Source organism: Anas platyrhynchos, chromosome 10 (assembly GCF_047663525.1).
Source record: "Anas platyrhynchos isolate ZD024472 breed Pekin duck chromosome 10, IASCAAS_PekinDuck_T2T, whole genome shotgun sequence".
NCBI lineage: Eukaryota > Metazoa > Chordata > Aves > Anseriformes > Anatidae > Anas > Anas platyrhynchos.
Window position 1 is genome coordinate 14781528 of NC_092596.1, and position 19500 is coordinate 14801027.

General features: G+C 39.9%; 1 protein-coding gene across 11 annotated transcripts in view; it reads left to right on the top strand.

Moving 5' to 3' along the window:
- Positions 1–3840: 3840 nt before the first annotated feature.
- Positions 3841–19500, top strand: part of HTR2C (5-hydroxytryptamine receptor 2C) — a 333447-nt gene continuing 317787 nt past the window's right edge. For 7 of the 11 annotated variants that reach the window (XM_038184419.2, XM_038184418.2, XM_013096695.5 and 4 more), the window contains exon 1: positions 3841–3992. The gene's annotated coding sequence lies outside the window, so the exon portion shown is untranslated. The remainder of the gene's footprint in view (positions 3993–19500) is intronic. The other 4 variants (XM_013096705.5, XM_072042905.1, XM_038184430.2 and 1 more) reach the window with 1 other exon arrangement.

The following is a 19500-nucleotide window of genomic DNA, read 5'->3' on the forward strand; positions in this document are numbered from 1 at the left end:
TCAGCTTTCTGAAGTATCACAAGCTTTTAAATGTGCACTGGCTAGCTGTCCATTAGATGGTCATCTACCTAACTAGCTTTACTTTTGTTAGTATTAATAGTATTAATTAATGGCTTGCCATGGATCAGCTTGTATTCAGGTGTGTGTCTGCAGAACTCTTCTGTGATTTCCAAACATCTAGAGTCATCATTCTGCTCTTGTTTCAGTAATGATGGTTGTCACTTTAGTCCTCTTCTGCTGGCTTGCTTATTGCGGTCAAATGCAAAGCTTATGCAAGTTAACTAGCTTGAGCAGATAAGACATACCAACTACTTTCCCTTACAATGTAGCCTATCATAAATCTTATCTCATTTTTATTGTTATAATTACTGTAAAGCGAAGTATCTGATCTGTGTCACGCATAGAATCTAATTTGCATTAGATAATAAAAATAGATTACAGAAATAAAAATAGACTAGTAATTCTTGTCTCCCTATGTTGCAGCACATACATGTATGTGCTATACTCACAAAGAACTTGAAAGCATCCCTGCAAAGTGCTCACTAGATAAGGTACTTTTACAGAAATATAACATCCATTCACAGAGCTTACCTTTATGCTAAGAAGGTGCCTGAGTGCTCAGGAGAGATTCTGTTCCAGTTTGGCAGAGCTGAGCCAGTCCATGACTTACAAGAAGTGCATGTTAGGCTTAGAGTTTGAGCAGTTCATGAAGTGGGTTCTTTGCTTTCCTGATTGCTACAGGGTGAAGATTTGTTGCCTGTAGTCCTTTTCTCCAACACCAGGAAGAAGGGGAGCATACCTGGAAAAAGTCATAGAAGCAAGTCTTGAGAGGAACTTCAGTGGTTGAAATAAATGTTGCAATTCAAAATAATACTTTATAATTTCACAGATACCACTATACTTGAAACTATCATCACAGATCATGCCTCACTGCATTAGATATTATGCACTTACAGGATAGTGATCGCTCAGGTACTCATGCTTCCTTGTCTTATCAGATATGGTTACAGACAGATGGTTATGAGGACCTGAGAATATGCATAGCTCAGCATGAAAGAGCATTTGTCTTGGCACTCTAGTTGTTTACTCACTGTCAAGCTTTGTTTCGGGATTTTTCAGAACTATACTGAAGCCTAGTGAGTACTGCATGGATTTCAGACAGTCCCCACATATGCAGGCTAGCATGGGAGAAAACAAAAACATGATTGTTTTAGAAACAAAAGTGGTGAGGAATAGCTAGACTGCTAAATACTGTTAAATCATTTTATTCTAAAGTCTTTTTTCTAACTTGCAAGCACGTTGTTATAACAGTTTTATTCAAATTATTGAGAAGTACTACATTTCAGAAATGATAGCAGGTGAGAAAGGGAGACAAACACGTGACTTTCAATAGGCATTGAATAAAGCCTCAGCAGCGTTATCTGAGAGGATTTTTTTTTGGCTGTAACATGTAAGTCAAAGCATCGGATGGTAAAGAATGAGATGGAACAGGCTTTCTAAGAGAGCACTATGTGGCACAGGAACAGTCAATTTGCTGGAACTAATAGGTCAGAGGAGTTAGTGGAAGTGATCAACATCTCATTACCCAGGCTGCGAGAGTTGTCCTTTAGGAAGCAGCACGGTCATGTCCTGGCTGGTGCTGAGGAAAGTTATGCTGATTACAGAGCCTCTGAGTAGCATTATGGAGGATGCAAGTCTTAACCTGGATTTAGGTAGTGTAAATGGCTATGATGTCTGAAGGGAAAAGTATGTTTAGAAGGGATAAATGATGTAGATATTGGCTGAATGTCTTGGAGGAGAGCATTGGGGTTCTTTGGCTAGCCACACACAGCAGCAGGTTAAGCAGGCAAGGTCAGCAGATCAAAAAGTGGCTAGACACCTGCCTAGTAATCCATGCAAGCACTGAGGATGTAAGTAACCTTAGAGCAACACAATTTACAGTGTTACTGCTTTTCTACTTACACGTTAACAAATGAAGGCTATACTTGCAGAGAGGGAGCACTGGCCTTGTCTGAGGTGCTGTAAGAAGGGAACCTCAGTGTTCATAATCCAGTGGGTAATCCACTCTTAAGTGATTGCAGTTTGTCAATAGGCTGATTTGAGAAACTGATCTTAGTTATTGTAATCCCATACTTAATTTACTTGGTTCTCGTCTCTGACAGATATAGGTGTCCATTCTAGCTGAAAGCATTGCACTTAAACTCCCAATGGGGCATAGCAACACTACTGTATGCTTGGAAAACAACATAAAGGTTTTATGTAAATCCTCTTTTCAGGTTTGTAGTGTTTCAAAGTGAAGCATTTCACATGCTCTAGACCAATTAAAACAAAACTGTTTCATGTCCATTTGTGCAGCTCACCTCCCCTAATGTTGCTGTCACTGAAGTTGCCAAAAGAGAGTCCTTGAGCAGACCAGCTCTATTGCTAATAGAAATAATTGTAAATCCTCCAAAAACTACTAGGCTATACTAAGCTTTAGTGCTCCAAAATGCTCCAAAATAACTGTCCCAGATGCATTCTTCTTTTTATTGTGTCAAGATTGATTTTTTTTTTTTTAATTAAAAAAAAAGCAAAACACCAACAAGCAAAAAACAACAACAACAAAAGGATCTGCCTGAGAACTAAGGGGTCCAAGGAAAGCTGGTTTGTTCTCTGTGGACACAGTTTTGAAAATGAATGTAGGTGGACTTGAGCTTTTTTTATTTTTATTTTTAGCAGAGTTCCAGAAAGACTCGTGTGTTTTCCTGTAGCTTTAGTAGTCCCACTGCATATAGTCTGTAACTTCTTGCAGTGTGTGCATCAAGCCCTATACTTTGGAAACCCAAGCTGCAAGGTGTTTTGCAGTAAAATATTCTACTAAGATTGTGTTTTACTGTATCTGAAAACTTCTGTGCATCTTTGCATTGGGGGAGGAGTCTCAGCAGGCTTCTTTCAGTGTTTGTCTTACTGTGTTTGAGATTTTCTATAACCATGAAGTAGTTTATAATGCTGCCTAAAATATTTACTCATGTAGTTTTTTATGCCAAAGAAGCAAAAAATGAGCCAGAACTCACTGAACAGTTTGATCTACTATGTTAATGAATACTGTATGTCTTGTTCACATATTGTTTACCTGATCACATCATAATGGGGGACTGAAAGGCTTCTCAGTAAAGAATATTCTCATATGACCTAATAATAAAAACAATTTTATACAGCAGCAAGTTCCAACTTTGTCCAAACTGTGTAGAAAACTGTCAGTCTTTTTAATGCTAGATTGTTTCCACTTGAGAGCAATTTACTTACTACTTTGATATGGAAGTCTCTATCTATATCTAGAGCAGGAAAGAGTCCAATATTCAAATTCTCCCAGAACCTAATATCAACAAGGTGAAATCCCACTTGTTGTAGTGCTGCCAGTTGGCTTGTACTCAGGGGACACTATAGTGTGAAAACTAAAATGTGGCTAGAAATGATGGATAGATATGCAGTAGGATAAATTGTTTTGCTTTATATCTAAATAAAATGTAGTGCTTGTTACTCTAAACATATTTTTCGCACAAGTGAAATGTTTGTCCTCTCTTTGCCTCCTCTTCCACGATGGTGAAGGTTGTGAGAACAACTACAAGATGTGGCCATTTAGACAGGCAGAGAGACAGCAAATTTTTTAGGTTAACCCTACCTTTAGTAGAATTTACTGACTTTCAGTGTAGCAATAACAGATTAGCCTGTTCTAAATAGTTCTGAGCAGTCCAAATCTGGTGGTAGAGACACATCTGGCACTTATAAGTGCAGCCAAATTAATATAAAGAGGTAAATTTTTGTCTCATGGCTGAGGAATGAAGTCACCTACTAACTCTGCTGCAGCTGTAGTCAATTTGAGAACTCAGGTTCTGTATGATGATTTGATTTATTCTTCTCTTCCTTTGCTCTAACCCCTAATCTGAAGATCAAATTCTCTGAAGTTGGTAAAACTGATAAAGAAATGATTAACATGGAACTAGAACGTCGGGGTAAGGGTAACATTGGAATACTGGCAATCAAAAAAATATCTTGTGCCTTTACTTATAAAATCATTTCTTAGAAAAAAATGAAATTAAGACCTGTATGTCAGTTGCAATTGTGTGGATTAATGGATCAAATGACTGAGATAGTTGATTGAAGAAAAAGGATTGAAATTTTTCAGAAATTCTTGTAAAAACATTTGTGTGGTGGTTAGCCTCTTACAAATGTAAATATTTAAGAGAAAAGATCTTCAGCCTATTAGTTTTTTTACAAGGCAATTTGGTAAATCTTCTATTGGAATAACTATCCCAGAGCTTGAGTGTTACTGCTGCACGTGAGCTACGACACATGGCTGTATCTCATAGAAAAGTGGTTCTTGATGTGGCTAGAACAAGTATGATGGTTCTTGGATGCTGTGGGATTACTTTGCATTCAGTGTCCCGGAAATAAAAATAATATACAACATGAATCTACTGAGCAGATCAGATACAGGATTTCAAGTCCATTCAAATTTTTGTATTAAGCAATTACTGTGGTTAATAAATTATGTAATTAATACTTTATTATTTGAGAGTGTATACAACAGTCTATTTCTGCCCTTAACTTCTTTAAAGGTGGGAGACACCAGTTAAGAGGTGAAGGTATAGAAACTGACTGTGGCCCTCCTAATTCCTGAGACAATGGATTACAGATTTTACTCAGTCTTTGCTCCAGGCTGTAGAGCATTTCCTTATCCATAATAATGCTGTAGTTAACCAATAATTAACTCAATAAGTTTTAACTGAAGGAGTTAAGGACCATAGTTATTTAGACACTGTGAATTATAGGTAATGCTCTTTATTCTGAATATGCACTGAATATGACATGCCTTACATACAGTATTTTGAAAGATCACTTTATTTATCTGAACTTTAAATAATTAGAATTCCAAATGAAGCAAATTGATAGGGCTGAAAATGTATCTGTATTGTTTGTAACCAGCCAAGTATCTCTGTCTATGCTTAGAGAAGATATTCTGTGACCATTTTGAGTACATTTTCCCCTAACTGAAGGAATAAATCTGTGCTCATCTCTTTGCTTACTCTAGAATACCTCTGAGAATGAAAGGACTTAAAGTATTCTTTTTTTAAATCACTCATCCCCCACCAATTGTGCTTTTTGGTGTTCCTTTCTCCCATGTTTCTGAAATGGAAGAGGTAATTGCAAACATAAAGGAGTCTGCTGAATCCAGCAAAAAGTTGTGTTTGAAGTTTGGGGGTATTTGCAAAGGAATCCTTTAACTTCTTAGATCAAGGCTGTCGGCTAATGCACAACTTTTTAGCCATTTAGGGGATTTATTTAAGTAATAATGGATGTTTAACTACTTTGTGTGCATTATGTTAAATTTGGAACCAACCTTCCAGGCTGTCGGTCACTTAGCTAACAGAACTAATTAAACTTAACATCACTATTAATTCTGTGGAGTGTTTTAACAACTTGCTTACAAAAGTGTTTTTTTTTTTTTTTTTTTTTTTTTTTTTTTCCCTTTGCGTGAGGCTTAGGTAATAGTGTTGCACTTTATTTCTTTAAGAAACAAAAAGCTCCGGATGGATGATGTTAATAGGAATGGGCGTATCCGACAAAGCAGAGTTCTTATACCTGTGCTTCTGAGATAAGCAGATGGGAGTTGTGTAGTTAATCCTATAGTGGTGTATATTGTGAAGAAATAGGGGATGATCAAGGGTATTTTAAAGTACATGCTGAGCTTTTGTTTAATCCATTATAATCCTACTGTCAAAGAAAGATTGGGAATATTGATTTATATTGCTGATTGGCTGTAATCTCAATATGTGTAATCACTACGCTGAGGTCACTATAGTCTTTTGTTCACATTAAACCATTTATAATCAACAATTCATTTTTAATGCAGGAGGAGCAAGGATCCTGTAAGTGTACGTGACTATAGTCACATTTTGTGTCTATGGGAAGGAAAAGAGAAAATGGCAAAAACTTTGAATGTTCCTATAATAAGGTTTTGCTCTAAATCCAATGTAACTTAAGCAGAGGTGGCACAATGGCCTGATTGTGAATGCTATATCAGGTGATTTTCTGTTTTAGGAAAAGCAAAGCTGCATTCAGTAACAGAGGGATGGAACATTTGGAACAGCTTCCTAAATGGCAGGGGACTGGTAACCCAGATGGTTCGTTCTGGCTCTTCGTTAATTTTCCACCCATGTCTTGTGTTAATGAAATAACAGAGAGTTGCCCTTTCCCGTTGCCTTTGGAGAAGGGCCCAGTTACTCATTTTATAGACGTTGAAGGGAATTCTATAAGGAGTGCAGATGGGATCACTGAGAACAGAGGTGCTTTTTTGTAAAAGAGCTTAGGCCATTCCTGGTGCAGTTCCAAGCCAAGGGGATGTTTTTGCCAACCTGTGTTGGCAGTGAATGTATTAATTTTTCCTCGCTACCTCTTGAAGTGTTTGATATGGATCCACTTGTGCACCAGGCACCTCAAATCCATTAGGCAGTTGGTTTTCACCTCTGTGTCTATAAAATTGTGTGTGTTTGAAGGCAAAGGCCCTAAAATTAATGAAAGCCATGTATTAAATTTCCATCTGCTTGAGCGCATTGGAAGAAACTCACCTGAGATTAAATGGAATGCAAAATAATGTCTAGCTGGGAAATGTGTGGATTTACTGGTGGTGAACAGAATGAGAACAGTTTCTGATAATAAAAATAAAGTACCATGTTGAGGAAACTTAAACAGATACTCAATGATGCTTCCGTATACAATGTGGTATGTGCAAATGAGGTTGCCAGATGGCACAAGACAAACTTGCATAGATCCTAGCAAAATAAATGACACTTCTAGCAGTGAAAGTCAACAACAAGCAGAAATACTTATTATATATTCTTTTACAGTAATAAAATATTCATAAACAAATAATAGATTCCAGGCTAATCCATCACTGCCAGAAAGGGAGGTACCAACATTTGAAATCTTGACAAAACTTTTGTCCTTGGGTATTTAATTTTTCAATTCATCATTAAACAATAAGATTAATAACTCAAGCCCTCATTTGCAGGAAGTTGTAACTCCTGTCGGCTCCTTGAATAGAAGCCCTCTAAACAGGCATGGGTAGAAAATTTCAGACATGCAAAACTGGAAAGAAGTAGAAGTCATTTTGGAAAGCTGCCAAGGTCTTAAATTAAAGAGATTAAAGAACTAAAAGAGACTGATGAGATACTTATTCCCTAGGCATCAGTACAGCATCAAAAGACAGATTATATTGATTCATCTGACTTTGAGAAAACACTCACTCTTAATGATGAAACACTTTTTTTTTTTTTTTATTATTCAAAGGTTCTGTACTTCAAGTAGCAGCATGTGTTATTGCTTGCGTTATCACTTGATTGCACTTGCCTGGAAATTAACGAGATGAAACCGTATAAAATTGTGTATACCAAGGAGGATACTTGCACAGCTCAGTTACAATAATCTGCGGAGGTATCGATTATTTTACATTAAAAATAATCCAGTATCAATTTAATTCTGATATCTCTCCTAAATATTTAAGGCAATAACTGCACATTAAGACACTTAAATGTGAATAATTTTAATGGAAGGACCCCAAAACTGGGAATAGATTTTGTGATAGGGAGCTACTGTGTTGGAGACCAGTATTATGGAGCAATATCTTCTATTCTTGAGACAGGTGTCTTACCACCAATTCAGTCTAAGGTCTTTACCAAAAGCAGATAGCCTGCTACCTCTTTGCTGTGATAAGATTGTCTATGCATAAAGGCTTCAGGTAAGATAAACCTCAGAAACACATGGGAACATGCAATTAAACAGGTGTGCAGGCAATCTAGAAGGTCCTGGACAGCAGAGACCTGTTCGGGAGTATAAACTACTACTGGTGATATGTCAGTGTGGGAGCTGCAGTGCCCTGGTGATGGCTCTTGGGAAGGATGCTACAAGCAGGTGCAGCCAAGCGTACTGCTGCAGTGGGCAGATGGTGGAAATTCACTTCACAGCTCAAAGTAACCAGCAGGGATACAGGAATTGCCTGGGATTTGTGCCAGCAAATGACCAAGCACCTGATCTTTGTATCTGTTTAAATACCTAAAGATTGAGTCTCTAATAGGGTTTTTAAATGTGTTTAAGTACTGCCTAAATCTTAGTCATTGAAAACGGTGAGATCAGTACCTCTTACTCTCCTGGTGTAATAATCAGACTCTGCTTTCGGCAAGTTATTGTGCTCCTTTCCAGGGAGAGCTCTGTGGTCACTCCCTGAAACAAAGTGGTGATTCTTGACACTGTTCTCCTTGTCAGGGTCTGTCCTTCCTTTGCTCTTACCAAAGTGGAGTGAGCACAGAAACTTGGAGAGCCAGAGTGATGGTACCAGTTAAACGTTATGCTAGTACCAATCCAGCTAGCTAGCGTACAACACTTCTGAAAGTGTGAGAGCAGCTCAGCAGTGTGCATCGTGTTCTTCTGCAGGTGCAGTGATGGCCAAAGCTAGAGGCATCATGCCTGGCTTGCCTCTTGCATCAAAGCATTTCTATATGTGTGAAAAGTGTCTTTGGGGTCGTTTTCCCTTGAATATCTCCATCCACACGATGTAGGGAACAAACCTCTTCTGTTAGCAAAAGGCTGAAGCCGTTTCATCACTGTTTCTGGGAAACATGACGGTGCAGGGCCAGGAGTGGAATCTGAAGGGTATGCTGCTTGGAGCGTGGCTGAGCTTTCCTGATTTGCTCTGTCTCTCTCCTGTTTTCCTGGTTCCCACAGATAGCATGGTCCTTGAAGAACATCCCTAGGGTAGGGCTCTATAGCTAAGTTCCTTTCCTGTGTGTGAACAAAGATCCTTAAGATCACCCACATTGCCCACTGGAATGGAGATTGCTGCCAGCACTATATAGTTGTCTTAAAAAGGTGCTCTCTTAGTATAAAGGTGTGCTTTTCTTTCGTACCAAGTAACATTTCTTTCTATACAGACACGACTGCTGAGGGTAAGAATACGTCTATTTTCTCCCTAAGTAACCCATGTATCTCTCTGTTCCTTGGGCATACACAATAGGCAAACCACTGCACCTATGCTTTCCTGTAACACAGGCCCAGTTCCTGGAGCATGTGGTCCGCCTGTCACTAAGAGAATGGCTCAAGTGGATTATTAGTGACTTAAATTACTGAAACTAGCTGAGCCCTGAACCCAGTGCAACAGCTGCTGTATTACGCTGGAGTCAGAGCATGGTGGTGAAATATGCTGTCTATTAACGTAATGACAGTAAAATGGCAAAAAGTACATGCAGTGCACTAAAGCTCATAAAGAGGCAGCAGAGGAAAGGTAATAAACAGTAAAAGGTGCAGGCCCTTCTTGTTTCTCTCCTTGGATTTTCTGTCGGGGCTTTGATGAAGCACCATGGTTGGTACTTACTGTTTTGTCAGAGACATCAGGTCTGTTTCAGATCACTGTTGTTGTTTTTCTTTTTTCCTTGTCATTTCCTTTTTAACCTTACATATTACACCTGCTACTAAGCACTGTTGCTGAACTGATGTTTGATTACCTCATTTTCTGCAAAATATTTTGAACTGTTCGGCAAACCCCCTGTGTTTCGTAGCTTTTCATCAGTGTAAGCTACTGTCAGCCTTGCAATGGGGGGGCCAGTTTCAGGGCAGTATTGATGTTTTTCCCTGTTTGCAAGGCAGGGAAGACATAGCCAGGGATTTTAACCTCTATTTTATTACGCAATTGTAAAGCATCATAAGTAGACAATCTTCTAACACCACTGGTGGGAATGGCTCAGGAATTTGTGCATATATTGTTAGCTCAGGAGTCTCTTGAGTAAATTGTTGAATAAATTGCATTCTTACACTGCACTGCTGGACTACTGAGTAAAAAGCATGCCTATGTGCTACTCTGGTATTTTCATTAGGGTTAGCAGGAGGTTTGGGAGCATTTACTTATTTGTCCTTCTTTCCATTTTATTATATGTTTGTACTGCACCATACTGTGCTAATTCAAAGATTCTGACGTGTATAAAAAAATAATGTACTACTTTTCCTAGAAGAGTCATTGCATTAAGTACTGGACTGTTCCCACCTGAGACGGTGAGTGGTTCTGAGTCATGAAATGATAATGAAATTTTGATAAAATGTGCTGAATTTACAGAACAAGTTACAAGGTGTTTGTAACACTGTAATTTATAAGCCAGACTTTTTTCCTCTTGAAACATACGATAACAAATGGAGAGGTTTTCTTCAGCTCTTCCAACATCCAGTGATTAAATTTACAGAACTGCTTTTACATTTCTCAGCTCTAACTGCTGTAGTAAAACACTTTATCTCCGACTGGGTGGTTCTCCATGGTACTGAGCTGCATGACAGCTTCAGGCACCAGGCCAGCTATTGTTTTGATTTCAGACTTCTTTTTCCCAAGGTGAGCTGCATGTAAAATTAAGTTCCTTGTTAGGGAATTTTGGAAGAATTTTTTTTTTGTCTTAAAGCAGCATGACTTGGAGTAGATACCCCAAGAAAGTAGTGATAGATTGCCACGAGTGACCATAGCTCTGCATCAAAAAGTCTAAGAGCTGGTAAAGGACATGCATACCCTGAAAGAGATGCTACTGTGCATCATTAGATGAGATAGGAGGAATTTCAAGCAAGCATTTTATTTGTATGTGAAACGTTGCTCTTTGGAATTTGCTGTTACCAGGAAGCCTCTTCTAGAGGTTCAAAATACTTCTCAGGATAAACAATTCCTGGCCTGTTAGATTTTTTCCCCCCTAACATTCTTGTTAATGAAAACTTCCTGCACCCCATTGCTATATGCAAAAGATGGAGCTTCCCAAAATGGACAGTGGGATATAAAATAGTGTAACGTGCAGCATTGCTTGTTCTTGTGCTGTGAGTGCAAAGGTTCTCAAGGAAACAGCTGAGGGAGAAGCTGCTTATAAGATGCAGTATTGAAATGGCCCTTCCTGGAGGTTGCAGAGGAGACAGCCATTCATGTTTACTTCTAGCTTTTCCGCTTGTATAAATTTTATTTCATAAGAAAGCTGGAAAAAAGAGTGGCTGTAGGATGAGGTCAAAGCAAGGGCAGTTGTTGTGGCCTGTTCATCTAACAACCTCTGTCTATGGTTAGCCCATGTTCTGGGTCTTCCAACTGCTTTGTGCCAATCCGTAAGCAGTGCTTGAGGTGCTCAGGCTGTATGAGGACTGACATCCAATGTGCCCCATCATGTTGCACTGATGCAGTCATGGCTGTAGGCTAGAGCTGCTCTCCCCTGAATGCTTGCAGGCACAAATGAACAACTTGTGCTTCTTGAAAGGTAAAACATCAGCAATCAACTCAGCAGCATTCTGCCTCTGACTTGCAGCTCCATGAGGATGTGAACTCAGCAGAAATGTTGAGTCTCAGAGGATCTTGCCTCTGTGAGAGGTGGTGGCTTCTTGCTGTGTGCATTTGCTCTGTTCCCAACCTACGGAAAATGAGCAGATGCCTATTTCTCTAAGAAGTATCTGTAAACAAGAAATTCTGTCAGCCTTCATGGAACACTGAAAAAGGTGAACAGGAAAAACTATGCAAAAAACTATGAACTTTGAGCAGACCCTTGGTCTTCAAGAACCAGAAACATCATGGGACTGAGATTTTCATTCAGTTACTTTATTTGGTGCACAATGTCTTTCTCTGCTACTAACCGAGGGTAGGGGGTTCTATAACCAGGTTATAAAAATCCTCCCTACAAACACAAAGAAAAGAATAACTAAGCCCCAGTGAATAACAAAAAATCCTGCTGTTCTTTAAGACAGGTGGCAGTGCCCTTACATCATCCATTGCTCAACAGGAATGGGTCTGTAGCCAGCCCTCGTGACATCTCCTTTCTGCTCTGTCTGTCCCCTTGGCTGCTGGAGTGGGCTGGGAGTTGGAGCCCCATGTGGTCCCTTGGCCCTCTGCATTTCTGTCTTAGAGCCGGGTGGCTTCTCTGCCAGCAATTTTGGGGCCTCTAGGCTCTACCACGCACTCAGGGAATCCAGAGTGGGATGAAGAAGGGCACAGCCTCCTAAGAAAAGTGACATCAGTCGAGTTGGCATGCTCTGCTTGTAATAACTGCATTGCGCTGTCTGCTAGACACGTGCCTTCTCAGTGGGAAAGATGCTGAGCTGTGTCCACCAGTGTGTTTAGGCACCCTACTGTTATCCACCATGTGGGGGAAAAGTGAAAAACGTCAGTCCAGGTACATTTCTTTTCCTGTCTACGTGATGATGATGGCTTTCTGTTGATTAGCCTGTGCTCAAAAGCATGCACTGACTCACATCAGTTGGGGTCTGAAAAATGGTTAAGGCCAGGGAGGATATCAGCTAGCTGAACTATGGGTTCAGTGGGAAATTAACTGAAAGCTTAATATGGGCATCCTTCCAGGTAGGTTCAGTGGAGACATACAAGTGTTCTGTTTCTGTAGCTGAGGCTAATACATGTTGCAACAGAAGACAACTCTCACAAAATATAATATATCTGATATAATCAGTGGTTTTGCCAATTACAGATGGGAACATTTTCTTTGGGGACCTAATTCTTTTTATGAAGCCTTTTGTACTGCTCATCACATGAAAGATTAATTCTTCCACAATTAGTATTTTTCATGCGCAGCTTATAAATCACACAAGGAATAGAGGAAAGAAATGCAGAGCCCAATCAGGAAATTAAAAGAAAATTACAAATGACCCAGGTCAATTTATAGGGAAAATGCTGGGATCCAGAGGGTTGCTAGTGGACGTGTCAGCTCAGCTCAGGTATGTAGTGAGGTTGCAACCTGAAGGATGTTAAGGTGCCAGTAATCAAGAGACATCCCCAGTTGTGAGAATAGTAGAAGAGAGCTGCTCCTGTACAGATGGAAAGTCTCTCAATGCAGCTTTGCCGTTTCTTCTTTGTTGCACGATTTTTGCTTTTGTCTAGGCTCGGTTGGTGCCCTTTTCATGTTCCTTTGCTTTTGAATCTCTCCCTTCATTTTACAGTTTCACTCTAAATGTTCTTCCTCTGCCTGTCTCCTCCTTGATTCCTCACCATTGACTTTCTGTGCCACATTGAGGTTAATTGCTCAGGTGAAGCCAAATGTATCTCCTTGGAAGTAGTGCTGTTTTTGTGGGTAATTATTTATGGAAAATGTGAGCATAAGTGACATGAAAAGCCAAACCAAGCTTTCTTTGCTTGTGGAGCAAGCTCAGTGGAGTACTTTAGTGACAGCTGTGGCAGGATCCTGGGGTTTTGCACTAAAACTGAGTGGCTTATAGTTGTTGCTGATGATCCCAGATCTAGGCTTACTGTTGTCCCTTAAAAAGCAATGCAACTGCAAAAAGTATACTGAGAAGCACCATATGTTAGGGAATGAATCTGGGAGCAGAAGCAAACCTCCAAGGTTTCAGCTCTCTATGACCTAAGGGCTGAAATCTTCCATATACCTGTCCTCCCTTAGTATGTGATTGGGCAGCTCTTGGTTTTCTATTGTGGGGTCTGGCAAAAGCCTTTCTCCTTAGAGGGAAATAAGCCAGAGATTTGCATTTCGTTATTCTGCTATGACCATTGACTTCCATTGGACCTTAGGAGCATATTTTAAAAAAGGGTGCACTATATCCCAGACCTGCCATTGTGTGTGGGTTTTGTGGAGTGACTTGTTGCAAGTGCTCTGCTGCTTGGAATAATGAGACAGTGGAACCTGGAAAGGAATGAGACTGGGATCTGAAGAACCCCTGTAGACAACTTCTGTCAGAAGTCAGAATATGGGAGTGCTGGCAGATAGAGGTTTTTCAGTGCATCCCGGTGTGTTTACAGAAAGGATTAGAGAGCTGTAATAGCTCTGAGGTGCTGTCGTGGCAAGACTTCACAGCAGTATCTTTTCTGTGACAAGTTATGGAGCTGTTTCTGTGCTTGTAGCATGGTTTCTTTTTCTGCACCACTGGGAAAAATGATCAGACACACACACTGCGAGAATCAGGTTGAGCAGGAGACTGGCATGAAACAACTCTGCAGTCCTTATGGAAAATACATGCAGGCTTTCTGATCCTGAAATAGGTGACAAATCTGTGGCTCTGCTGTTTGGTCAAATTGTTTGGTTTCCCTCTTAGGAAAGCTTCATGACTATCTTCTCAAACCTTATTTTTAAACTTATATTAAAAATAAAATAAAATATATATATATATATATATAATCATCTGATAAGATATAATCATTTCTCACAGCGAGTTCTCAGTTGTACATTTCCCTATAGTTCACAGTACATATATTTTTTTCGAGGAACTTGGACAAGTAAACTGTAAAAGAAAATCTTTCCCTTTCTGATGTCAGTGAAGATTTTTGTCTAGCATGCTAAATGTACCCTCTACTTTACTTGGATACTTGTGTACACCTCTGTTATCCACCCTCCTTGTACAGCAGAGGAATGTTGCTGCTGGCAAACTTGCTCGTTAAACATTCACTGAATGTATTAGGTTACAGTCAAGGGCAAATCTGATGTCAGTTTTCATTTGTAAGTAAAATATATAGTTGTGAACATGCTTAGTCAGTGCTTAAGAGTTAACAGCAGCAATCATGCTGGCTGTGACCCCGCAGCGAGTGCTTCATGGGCAGATCCTTTGCTTTATTGAAATTTGTTGTAGAATTAGGGTCATATTGATTAAAGCCCTTATACTTCAGAGCACTTGAGCATGTGCTTTGCACTAGGCACGTCCACAACTTTGTTTTTATTTACTGTGATATGTGCCTGAGGGAGCCATTTTGAAAGCACAGGCTGCTTAACCATCCCTTATAACTACTGAAATTCCTCAAGTGATGTGCTGAACAGGGTAGTGATGTGTGGGTGCATTTATCACGAACAAGGTTTCTTTACTTAGCATGAGATGGCTATGAAAGTAAGTGGATGCAGTCCATCAGGTGAGATATTTCTATTGCGCTGTGCTCAAGGATGATCAGCTTTAACAGGTACGGAGACAGATGACCAAGGGAGTGGAGCCTGCTACAGAAGAAACTGGAAAAGCCCGCATGTTAAACTTAGCAAAAAGAAAGTGGAAGAATCTTATTGCTTGCTTTGGTACATCAAGGAGTTAAATACCAAAGAAAGAAAAAAGTGAAATTAGAAGACAACATTTGCACAAAAACAGATGGGTACAAATAAATAAGTCATGATTAATTTTTTTTCCCCCCTAATAATCAGTCTAAAAGCAAAGACTAGTCCAAGAATGTCTAGCAAAGATTTATAAAAGACTTCTAATACAGCCAATGGGGACACAAATTTAACTGATTTTGATGTGGTATTTAGATAGAGAGTGTGCAGAGTTCATGAAAAGGAGGATATGATATGGTGCCTGCAGTAGTGGGGGCTGACTTGCACGATCTGGGAAACCCTGCAGCTCTTCACTGTGACAGCCATTATCTGTTGAGGATCTGTAGGCTGAAGTGCTCTCTCATTTCCTGACCTTTGGATCAGAGCTGGACTGAACTCTTCAGCTGGGGGCTGGGAGAAAAATACAAAGATTTAAGTGCCTTGCAAATGCTTCAGTTACTATTAAAAGTAAAAAAGGCTGTAAAAGATCATTGTCAACAACATTTGGCCACAGCAATCATGGGAGATGTTAATCTCATTCCCAGTATCTTTTGAAACACCAACACAGAATAACACTAGTTGGAGCTGCGCTATTCCTCCCTCATTAAGCACAGCTGGAACCGGCTGAAGAGCCTTTTTGGAGCCAATAAGGCTTGTTGCAGTATCACAGTTTCCAAAATTTTGTCAGAAGAGATACAGGTTTTTATATGCTTCCCGGGCTCTTGGGTACTCTTTGAGCATCTGAGTCGGGCACCATGTGGGCTGCATGGATGCAGGGGAATGTGGAGACTTGGCCAAGTATGTATGATGCAGCCTGCAGACAACTCTGATGTCATTTGGGGCTGTGATGCTAAAAGGGGGCTGTGAGTGAGAGATTGCCCCCCAGAATTTATGGTTGGATGTTTAAATGTAAAAATAATCACAAGGAAAGCACTTGGCCCTAATGCATGCAGCAGAGGAAGGCTGGGAATCAAAAGGAAGAAGTACTCAGAGGCATCGTATATGCAGGTTTCCTTGTGTAACAAAAAACAAGCAGGGTCAGAGGTGATTGAAGGTATCAAGCAGGAAATAACTTACAAATGAAAGTATTGATCTACAAGATAGCAAACCTTATACAGAATCCTCACTGATGCCAAAAACCTTTTGGCCTAGTCCCATGGTCTTAAGTGGAGAAACAGCTTCATCCTAAAGTGACCTGCTTGAGTGCAGTCTAAAATCTGTAGCCGTACTGACATTTGCAACACTGATGGCAAGGCAGGACTATTGGAAGACAGCTCTTGTGCCCAGCATGGAGCCGTGATTGTTCAGCAGACATTAGCCAACAGGTGCCAGTGCTTAATTCACTTCCCAGTTACTCTGTCAAAAAGACAAATGCAGTGAAGATATTTTATCAGTAGAGAACTGCATGTAATAGGAATGTTGCTTCACTCCTGAAATGTTTTGCGCTTACACACTTCTCTCTCATGGCAGATTCACCACTTGCATTAAGAGCACTTAAAAATGCTTTACCAGGATTTGTGTCCAATGCTATGAAGATGAGCTTTCATTTTCTTCCACCATTTTTTTCAAAGGTGGCTGTCATTTTTCTAATAAGTGTGCAAAAGAAATTACTATTTGGATGGTACAGTGTGTTTTTGTGCATTTTAACAACTTTAGCTTTCTCACTGAGATTAGCAGAAAATAATTAGTAATCATCAGTGGGAGTCTAACATAATTCTCCAGCTGTTGTGCAAGAGAACTTGCAAAATATCTGGTAGAAATAATTAGTGAAATAACAAAGAATAAAAGTTATGCAACACAATTGCAGAATTTGTGAACAGAGCAGTAGGTAGAAATTGATGGATTCTTTTGGTTTATTGCCACTCATGTAAATGAAAATCTGAAAAATCTGTCAATGAAAGAATTGTGATTGTTAGCCTGAAAGTTGTGACAGATTAAGTATAATAGGGGAGCTAGCTGCTTGAATGTAAGTGAAGAGAACATTTTGATGGGGTTTTCATGAGGTAGGCTGTTTTAGAAGCTTTAAGCCATTGTGCAAATGACTGGGTTCGTTTGGTTGAATAGATTCGAGTTGCTTTGAGTTGCCAGGTATTTGCTGTGACATGGTGCTCTCTCAAGGACAGCTCCTGCTAATGAGAGCTCTCTTGGGCAGGAGGTGGTTGTTTTTTCAATCTCTTGTTGCAGGTCTTTTTAGTAAAACAGCTTCAGTAACAGTATAATGGGTTCTTTGATGATAGCGTACTAGAGGGTTGTTAATGCTCAAATAGGTTAAGATACTGTACTATGGCACTCCTAAAAACAACAGTCCTTTCTCAGCTCTAAGCTTGAATACATCACAGTTCTCTCATTAGTATTTTAGCTTCATTAGCTAAAACCCTTGCATGTGTCAAAGGAAACGGGATCAACAAATTAAATGAAAAATGTCATTTGTAAACAAAACTGTGAAAAAGAACTTGCCTTCTAGCTTGTCTGGATTGTGCCATGTGGGACCATATGTCATTTGACCTTTATTTCCTTTGGCTAAATAGATTCAGTTATAATGAAAACAAGCTCTGAAAATGGATTGCAACACAACTTTGGTTAGAGGGACCAACAAACTTTTTAGTTTTTCTCTGAAATATTCTTACTATTGTATTAGTTTGTGCTTTTTGCAATCCCTTCTCTTCTATGGCTGCATCTTTCTGCCTCGCTTACATGGAAATTTGAGGTTATAGGTGCATATTGGGGTATTCTTGTTAAGTCAGGTGGGATCTGTGGGTTGAGCAGAATCCCATGGTTAGAATTCATGTGTTTAGTACCTAGAGTATTAAAGATATTTTACAATAGTAAAATGTAGTCCTGGAACTGGGGAAAAGATCATCTTTTATGGAAACACCGCTTAAGACCTGTCACCCGTGATGTGGCTTGTGAGAGCTCATTGGAAAACATGCCAAGTTCGTAGTGTGCCCCGACAGTTTTTCTGATATATAGTGACCTGTACAACACCTCAGCCAGGTGTGTCCCCTGATGCGTGTCCTGTTCTTCATGTTTCTGTGTGGACATTCATCCTGTTGTGCTTCCAGCAGTTCCTTAATTGAGTATAAGGTTGCAGAGAGCCCAGAACAATTAATATGAAATGTGATTAAACGTGTCTCATTTCCTGAATTTTAAAAATAGTGGGAAAAGACGCAAAATTTCATGGGTTTTGTCATTGCATTTTTTTTTTAACTGAAATTATACATATTTTTTCACACACACAACTTCACTCAATGTTTTCTTGTCTGTTTTAAACTGTGATTCTACTTTGTTATCAAAGCATTGCTTGTCATAAGAAAACCTAATACTGTATCAATACACCTTAAGTCTCCCAAAAGAGACTGTGTAATTCTGAGCTCCTAACTAGGAGGATAAGCCCTAGCCTTTCTTACCTAACAGGAGAAAAATTCTTTCCCAGAAGAGTAAATGTGTTTTTCAGCCAGTGAAAGCATTGTATAAGACAAAATGATGAAATCCCACAGACATCCACAGGGACTGCACCACCTATGGATGTGCTCCATCCTCCCTATTTATATGAAGCTGCTGTGGGGTTTCTCACTGTTTGCAGAGTGCTGTTGAGTGCAGAGGAATTGCACAGATTCTGGGGGGCTGAATCCCTCTCTTATGTGCTGTGCATAAGTATCATTCATTACCTGTCATTAGCATCCCACTGATTCTGCACTGAGCTGCTGTGTCTGGATAATTATGTTCATGGGACAAAAGCTGTCACCAGACAAATAACCTGGTGTTTTTGTGAAATAGATAATGCAGGTTCTCATGCAAGAACTGCTTAGAGGTGTCTGATGTTTATGGGCTGCTTCTTAACTGCTGGGAAGCAATTGAGATATCAACAGAACTGGAGTTTGTCGTGCTGCCTTGAGTCAGCACCTGCAAGGCTAGTTTATGAGGTGAAATGCATTTGTCATCTGCCTTGTTGAAAACCTGGTGCCTTTTGAAGAGTAAAAAAAAAAAAAAAAGTCATTTCCAATGTGGGCTGAACTGCTGGTTTGAAAGAGTTGTGATGAGTAGTAGGAAGCCCAGCTGGAGGCCAGTTACTAATGGCAGCCCCCAGGGGTAAATAATGGGGCTTGTGGACTTTAGTGTCTTCATTAATGACTTGGATGATGGGACAGAGTGCACCTTCAGCAAGTTTGCAAATGATCCCAAACTGTAAGAGGTGGCCGCTACACCAGCTGATTGCACTGCTCTTCAGAGGGACTTGGAGAGGCTGGAGAAATGGGCTGACAGAAATCTTGTGAAATTCAACGAGGCAAAATGTGAAGTCCTGCACCTGGGCAGGAATAACCCCTCACAGCAGTTCCAACTGGAAAGCAGCTTTGTAGATAAGATCTGGGGTTCCTGGTGGACACTGAGATGACCGTGATGAAGCAATGTGCCTTTGTGGGAAGGAAAGAGCCTT